Below are 8,274 nucleotides of genomic sequence, written 5' to 3'. Positions count from 1 at the left end.
TAAGTGAAAACTCATTGGTAGACATCTTGACCTCAGAAAAGCAAAAACAAAGGACAAGGAAATAAATTATATCTTCCAAAAAGTTAAAGTAAACAAAGAAATAATATCAATATTAAACATAGATGCACCAAGTGATGCAACACTCAAATTTTTAAAAGAGAAGTTGAGTGAGTTAGAGGAAGAAATAGAGATCAAAACTTTATTAATGGAGGATCTCCATCTCCCTCTCTCATAAAATTTGATAAATCTAACCACAAAATAGACAAAGTGGAATATAAAAAGATCAATGTAATTTTAGAAAACTGAGATATGATAGACTATGGAGAAAATTGAATAAGGACAGAAAGGAATATACCTTCTTCTCTGTGGTACATTTCACCTACATAAAATCTGACTATGTTTTAGGTCATTAAAAATCTATCAAATTCAGAAAAAAAACAGAAATATTGAATGCAACCCTTTTATATTATCATGTAATAAAAATTATAAGTAATAAAGGGCCATGAAAAGAAAAAAGCTAAATTAATTGGAATCTAATCTAATATTAAAGAAAATCATAGACAGAATCAACAATTTTATTCAAGTCAATAACAATGATGAGACATCATAGAAAAATTTGTGGAATGTAGTCAAGGCTGTTATTTGGTGAAATTTGTTTTGTCTAAAAGCTTGCATGAATATATAAGAAAAAGGGATGTTGCCCCTCTTCCCTTGAGAGAAGTGTCCCTTTTGCTAAGACGCCTTAATAAAAGTCATTTTAATAACTCTGGCCTAAGTTTTTATGAGTCATTTATAATTATTTTGGGACTCTACCTGAATTTTATAATGGTAAAATAAAATAGCCAGAAAAACTGAGCCTTCTTTTTCAGGGTAAAAGATGAACATTTAATGAAACAATTGACCTTCAGTCTTTCCTGATTTAAAGACTAGACTGAACAGAAAATTTGATCTTCAAACTGGAGGTTCAATAGAAACATGAAAAGGTAAATGAGGAAATGAAAATGTCTGCTATATTAGAGGAGAACATACTTACCTGAAATAACTGACATTCATAGTATGTCGAGAACTTTGATGGAATGATTTAAAAATATTAGAATATTAACAGGGGGACAAAAAGAGAGCCCGGGGATCGGGTGGAGTGAGTTAAATTGCATCACATGAAGAGGAGCATAGAAACTTGTGCTAGAGAAGGAAAGAAGGGAGGAGGTGTTAACCGCCAGAATCTTTTCTCATCAGATTTGACTCAAAAAGAGATTAACATACATACCCAGTTGAGGTTAGAAATTCATCTTACGTTTCAAGCATGAGAAGGGGAAGGTGCAGGGGAGAGAGAAAAATGAGAAGAAAAAATATAAAATTCAAAACCTAGCAAACAAATTGGTAAAAGTACTATTGCATGTACATGGAAAAGCAAATATGTGCATTTTTTTAAAAAATGCATGCATTTCACAAGGCGATACTATAAAATTAAATGCAATAAAGGGCTATGGAAAGGAAAATAAAAATGAATTGGAAACTACAGAAACTAACTTTAAAAAATTAACTTTAAAGAACTAGAGCATTAAACTATAAATCATAGAAATACTTAACCATTTCACCAAAGAAAATGTCAGCATGAGATATCATAAAGTAAAATGGATAAATATTTTTGATAAACATAATTTACCCAGATTAATAAAAGAGGAAATAAAATAGTTAAATAATCCTCATTTCATAAAAAATAATTTGAAGAAACAAGCAAAATCTCCCTAAGAATAAGTCTCCAGGTCCACATAGATTAAAAGTGAATTTTACCAAATATTTAAGGAACAATTACTTCCAATTTTACACAAACTCTTAAAAATAAAGAATAAGCAATTCTGTCAAATTTCTTTTTTGACACCAATATGATGCTGATATCTATGCTAGGAGGAGCCAAAACAGACAAAGAAAATTATAGAAAAATCTCTCTAATGAACATTAAGTCAAAAATCTCAAATGAACTTTTTTTCCCTCAAATGAACTTTTTTCCCCCTGTATTTTAATGGAGATGATGGAACATTAAGTGAGTTGGTTCCTTCACTTCAGCTCCTTCACAGCCAAGCCAGGAGGCAGGGACTGTTTAAGTTTCTCTGCCTTCTCTTTGTCTGTGATGACCAATGTGTACAGGTACCTGCTGCATCGAACCTTAAACTTCACATTATCCTTGTTTTTCTTGATCTTGACAGATTTAGCATCTTTTCATCTGGCTGTGAGCAGGAAGTCTTTTATTTCCTCAATTTTGGGGGGCATGGTGACTGAGGCGGCGGGTGGCCCAAGAGATAGAGCCCCTAACACTATTCCCGTCTAAGTCCTGAGCAGCCCCAAGCTCCCAACCGGAGGATGGCACCAGATTCCCCACAGATTAATCTCTCAAATGAACTTTTAACAGAGATTACAACTTATTACTTGGATAATATATCGTGATCAGCTTGGATTTATAAGAGGTATATAGAGATGATACAATATCAAGATAACCCTCACTGTAATTGAACATCATCCATTCCTATGAGGAATACTATAGAGTGTAGGAATACATGGAGTTTTCCATGAAATAGTAAGTGTTATCTGCCTATAACCCTCAACAAGCATTATATGAAATGGGGATAAACTTGGAGCATTTTTAGTAACAGCAATACTGAAACAAGGATGACCATCATCTCCTCTTCTATTCAATACAGTATTAGAAATTTTGGCTTTAACCATAAGAGATAAAATGGCATTGGCAATGAAGACAAACTTTTACTCTGTAGATATTATATTGCTTATACTAGAAAATCAAATAAAAACCTAGTTGAAACAATTGACAACTTCAGCAAAGTAGCAGGATTTAAAAATATACACAAATCATCAGCATTTCCATAAATGAACATCAAAGGTCTATGGCAAGATGTAGAAAGAGAAATTCCTTTTAAAGTAACAGGAGGCACCATCAAATACTTGGGAATCTAATTATGAAAGGAAAAAACCTAGACATTGCAAGATCACAATGACAAAATGCTTATCATATAAATTCAGATCTAAACAATTCAAATTGCTTCTGATTAGGCTAAGTTAGAATAATAAAAATGACAATACTAACCAAATTAAATAACACATTTAGTACCAGGCCAATAAAATTACTAAAACATTATTTTACATAGCTAGAGATAGTAGTAACAAAAATTATCTGGAGAAGCAACAGGTCAATTGATAAAACTGCAATGGAATGTGGCCTAACTATATCAGAGCCAAAACTATACTACAGAACAATGATTTTCAAATCTATCTGATACTGGATAAAAATAGAGTAATTGGCTAGTGGATTAGAACAAGTACAAAAAGAAGTAGTAAATGATTATATTAAGCTATTGTTTGACATATGCACAGATATTAGCTTCTATGTACAATTTGTTATATGACAATTAATTTTGGGAAAACTTGAAAAGAGTATGGAAAAAAACTAGGCATAGTTCCACATCCAAAACTCATTACCAAAATGAAATGAAAAATGGGTTCAGGGTAAAATGTGATTGCACATACAAATTAACAGATCAAGAAATACTCTATCTGTTGGCTCTAGGGAAAGGAGAGAATTTTGTGACTAAACAATAAATAGATCATATTATAAATATCAAAATGTATGATTTTGAATAAATCAAACTTTAAAAATAAGTTTTTACATTTATAAAATCAATACAGCTAATATTAGAAATAAAACAGAAAGTTGGGAAGCAATTTTTACAAGTAGGTGTTCTGATAAAAGTCACATTTCAAAAATATATAGAGAATTGGATCTAATACAAAAGATTACAATTATTATATGACCAAAGGTTATGAACAGGAAGTTTTTCAAATAAAGAATATTATATATAATATTATGAGAAATTGTTCCAAATCATAATTGATCAGAGAAATGCAAATTAAAATATTTATTAGGTTCCATCACATACCCATCAGTTTGACTAAGAATTCTAAAAGAAAAAAGATTGAGACATTGCAGGACTTTTGGTGGTATTGTGAACTGATACAACCATTCTGGAGAGCAATATGTAACTATACCCATAAAGCATCAAAACTGATTATCCCCTTGACCCAACAATACCAAGAATAGGCTTTTATTGAAAAGAAATCATAAAAAATAATAAAAGTATCACATTTTCAAAAACATTTGTAGTGACTCTTTTTGTAGTGGCAATGAATTGGAAACTGAGGGAATGTCCATCAATTTAGGGAAAGACTGAACAAGTTATTGTATATGAATGCTAGGGTGTGCCATTGTTCTATAACAAACCATGAATAATCAGACTAGAAAAGCATGGAAAGAATTAAATTAATATTTGGCTGTGAAGGAGCTGAAGTGAAGGAACCAACTCACTTAATGTTCCATAATCTCCATTAAAATACAGGGGGGGGAAAGTTCATTTGAGATTTTTGACTTAATGTTCATTAGAGAGATTTTTCTATAATTTTCTTTGTTTTGCCTCCTCCTAGCATAGATATCAGCATCATATTGGTGTCAAAAAAGAAATTTGACAGAACAGCTTATTCTACATTTTTAAGACTTTGTGTAAAATTGGAAGTAATTGTTCCTTAAATATTTGGTACAATTCACTTTTAATCTATGTGGACCTGGAGACTTATTCTTAGGGAGATTTTGCTTGTTTCTTCAAATTATTTTTTATGAAATGAGGATTATTAAATATTTTATTTCCTCTTTTATTAATCTGGTAAATTAGTTTTATTAAAAATATTTTCCATTTTACTTTATGATATCTCATGCTGACATTTTCTTTGGTGAAATGGTTAAGTATTTTACATATCTAGAGATAGTAGTAACAAAAATTATCTGGAGATAATATACTGAATGAATGGAATAGAACCAAGAGATCATTATACACATTGACAACAAGACTTCAAGTTGTTCAGCTATTATAGATCCTGCACCTATCAGTTGTGCAGAGTTCTAGGACAACCCTGGGAGATATGTTATGGACAGCATGATCTGTACCCAGAGGGAAAATCAAACATAAAAGCACACAGGTCCCATAGAATAAGAAAGGTTATTTGATTCACTTTTAAAAATCTTTTCTTATGCTAATTCTTCCTATTCCATGACTTTATATTCCTTCATTCCTAATTCCCCATACAAAAAAATGACTAATATGCAGGCATGTTAAGCACTAATAACTTTTATCAGACTATTTCCCACTGAGGGAAGGGGGCTGGATGGGAAGGTTGGATGGTAAAAAAAAAAATGTGTAACTTATAGAATTGCACGTGGGTGAATGCTGACATACTTTCTTAACATGAAATTGGAAAAAATATCAATCAAGAAAAAAAAATAAAGAAACAGACAATGCCTTTTGGCTCTTTTATGGCATGGCACAAAGATTTGCCTTTTTCCTAGAAGATTTAGTCAGTTAAAATATCTTGGTAGCAATTCAAATCTCTTAAATCCATCCTCTAAGAGGTGTCCCAGAAACAGTCTAAACAGCCAATTCATCTTTGAGCAGAGTACTTTTTTTTTAATCAAAGTAGTACTTCAAGAATTGCAAACTCCTTCAGGGCAGGGCCATATCTTTATAACCCTAGAACCTAAGAGAGTTAGCAAAACTCAGTTAATACTTAATAAGGAATCATAAATTAGATGAGATATAATCTAGAGCTGTCTTCCTATTTTTTAAGTTATCATTTGGCAATTATTCTCCATGTTTATAGATACAGTAAGAGTCCATGGAGAATACTCCATTTCTAGTAAAGAAAATAGTTTTATTACTTATTTTTCCTAAATCCTGCTCCTCTCTCTCTCTCTCTCTCTCTCTCTCTCTCTCTCTCTCTCTCTCTCTCTGACTATAGCAAAAATCACAGTTTTCAGATATAAATATTGAAAGGCAAAAATTAGAATCTCACTTTAAAAATCAGTTTTTAATAGCTGATGCTGATGACAGTGAATGGAGTATACACCTTATAAAGTCAGGAAAATAACTGGAATATAAAAATAGATAATCTAGATTTGGAAGGGACCTCAGAGTTTACATTTAAAGTAATTCATAATTTTTTAAGTTACCATATACATCCTATGAATAAATATTATTGTAAGTAACTGGAGGTTAATTCAAATCTGAAATGATTACTTTTTCTACTCTTCCACGAGAATAAACACATTACTTATAGTCTAAATACCTTAATATCTATTTACAAATAGAGTCTCTTGACTTACTTTAACCTCAGGAAAAGAAAGAATGTCATTTATTCTGCCGGATAGTGAAAGCTCCAATATACTGACACATATGGAGTCTTCCAATGAACTGGAGAAGCTAGATAGCTTGGTAATTAATCTGTTTTGCTACATGATGAGCCAGTAGCTAGAATATATCAGAAGTTATATTTTATCTGAAGAATATGGCCTGTTATTTTTAGCAACAGTAAAGGAAAGGTTTCTGTTTTAAAATATATTTGTTTAAACTATCTCTTTTAAAAATACAAGTGAACTTTCTGTCCAAGCAAGTGTAAATAGTTTGTTTCTTTAATTTAAACAATAGAATTTAAAACTTTATTGGTGTGCCAAAACATCATTATTTTGATTTTGAAACTGAGAATAGTGCTTATAATAATACTGTACTATTTTTTCTCCTTTTAAAACAACTAATAACTACTCTAATTATAACAAAGGAAAAGTTAACCACATTACCCTAATTATAATTTTGCCTTTATTATAATTAGAGTAGTTATTAGTTGAGTTGCTTACAAAGATCATAGTAGACATCAATGTTTTATTTTTTTTTCATTCATAGTGTATGAATTGCTACAATTTAAAAGAAATATGTGATAGAATCCTTGGATCCAAGAACTCTATGTATGGTAACCTTGGAGTCAGAATTCTAGATCAGTTGATGTTTTCCCCAATAAGGCCAGAAATACTGCATGAATTTCAAACTTTTCTTAAAATAATTTTTCACCTCCAAATTCTAAATGTAAAGCACCCATGTTAACCTCATGTGAGGATTGTGAACTGGTTTTTAAATCGTTTCCCATATTTATATACCTTTAATTCACTTCTATACACATCATCATCACCCACAAGTAAACTTCCACTTTAACATTCATATACTGATAAGTTCTTTTATTTGACAATAATAATTTTTCCTTTTCTTTTCTAATCTTTGTTCTTTATTCTTATTTAGACCTCGAAATCATTGACTTTCTGATTCTCTTGCCAGTCATCACCACGGAAATGAAATAACTTATCTTCTTTATTTTTATCTCCTGGGGAATCAACAGAACTTTTACTTGAGTCCCCTAGACCTTTATGCTATTATTCATTATATCATGTCAAATTCTAACTTCAGATAATTGGAGCATTTGCTTCCTTTTTTTAGTTCATGTGAAGCTAAGTAAAGTTAGAGTAATACTTAAAAGTGTACAGTCTTTTACAATTTTCTGTTTCATTATTTCAAGTTAAACATCATAAAACAATGCTTTTTAAATTCCCATCCTGCATTTTACTGTTTGCAATGTTTCTTAAACAGAACTCATCCTTTTCATGCCAAGATCTTTTTTCTAAACTTCACTATTAGAATGGAAGTTACTATTATCCTTAGTCACTCACTTTATAACATCTCCATCTATTATTCCTCACTTTCCTTTTTTGGCATATATGCTTTAATCTTCCCAGGTTGCTTGTTGCAGATTTACAAATTCTCTAAAACATTCATCCTTTGGTTAAATTATTTTTTGGACAAATTGCTTCAGGGCCTCACATATCACACATGCTCTTATGAGTAGCTGTCATATTGAATATTCCTATTGAAACATTGCAGACATTAACTTCTTTAAAAATAATGTTGGACAAATGGGAAAAAAGGAACTATTTAAAAATAGTATAGGGACAATGGAAAAAGAAAATAATTTCTTCAAAAATGAAACTTTCTCAAACGGAAAAACTAAATACCATCTTTAAGAATAAAATTTTCCAAGTGGAAATGATGTTGAGAAAACTTATGGGAAAAAAACAATGCCTTAGAAAATAGACTTGGATAAATGACACTATGAGACGTCAAGTATCAGTTAAACAAAACTAAAAATAAATTTTAAATAATAGAAGAAAATTAAAAACATCAAATTGGAAAAACAACAGCCATGTAAAATAAATCCAGAAGACATAATTTAATAATTATTGGACTAAATAACAGTGATGATTAAAGAGAGAGAGAGAGAGAGAGAGAGAGAGAGAGAGACCGAACAATGTATTTTAGAAAATCATCAAAGAAAACT

General features: G+C 30.7%; 1 pseudogene; it reads right to left on the bottom strand.

The window, feature by feature from the left end:
- Positions 1 to 2,058: 2,058 nt before the first annotated feature.
- Positions 2,059 to 2,271, bottom strand: LOC141501903 (large ribosomal subunit protein eL38 pseudogene; annotated as a pseudogene).
- Positions 2,272 to 8,274: the final 6,003 nt, after the last annotated feature.

The sequence above is a fragment of the Macrotis lagotis genome, chromosome X (genome assembly GCF_037893015.1).
Source record: "Macrotis lagotis isolate mMagLag1 chromosome X, bilby.v1.9.chrom.fasta, whole genome shotgun sequence".
Lineage (NCBI taxonomy): Eukaryota > Metazoa > Chordata > Mammalia > Peramelemorphia > Peramelidae > Macrotis > Macrotis lagotis.
This window is presented reverse-complemented; position numbering and strand designations above follow the sequence as displayed.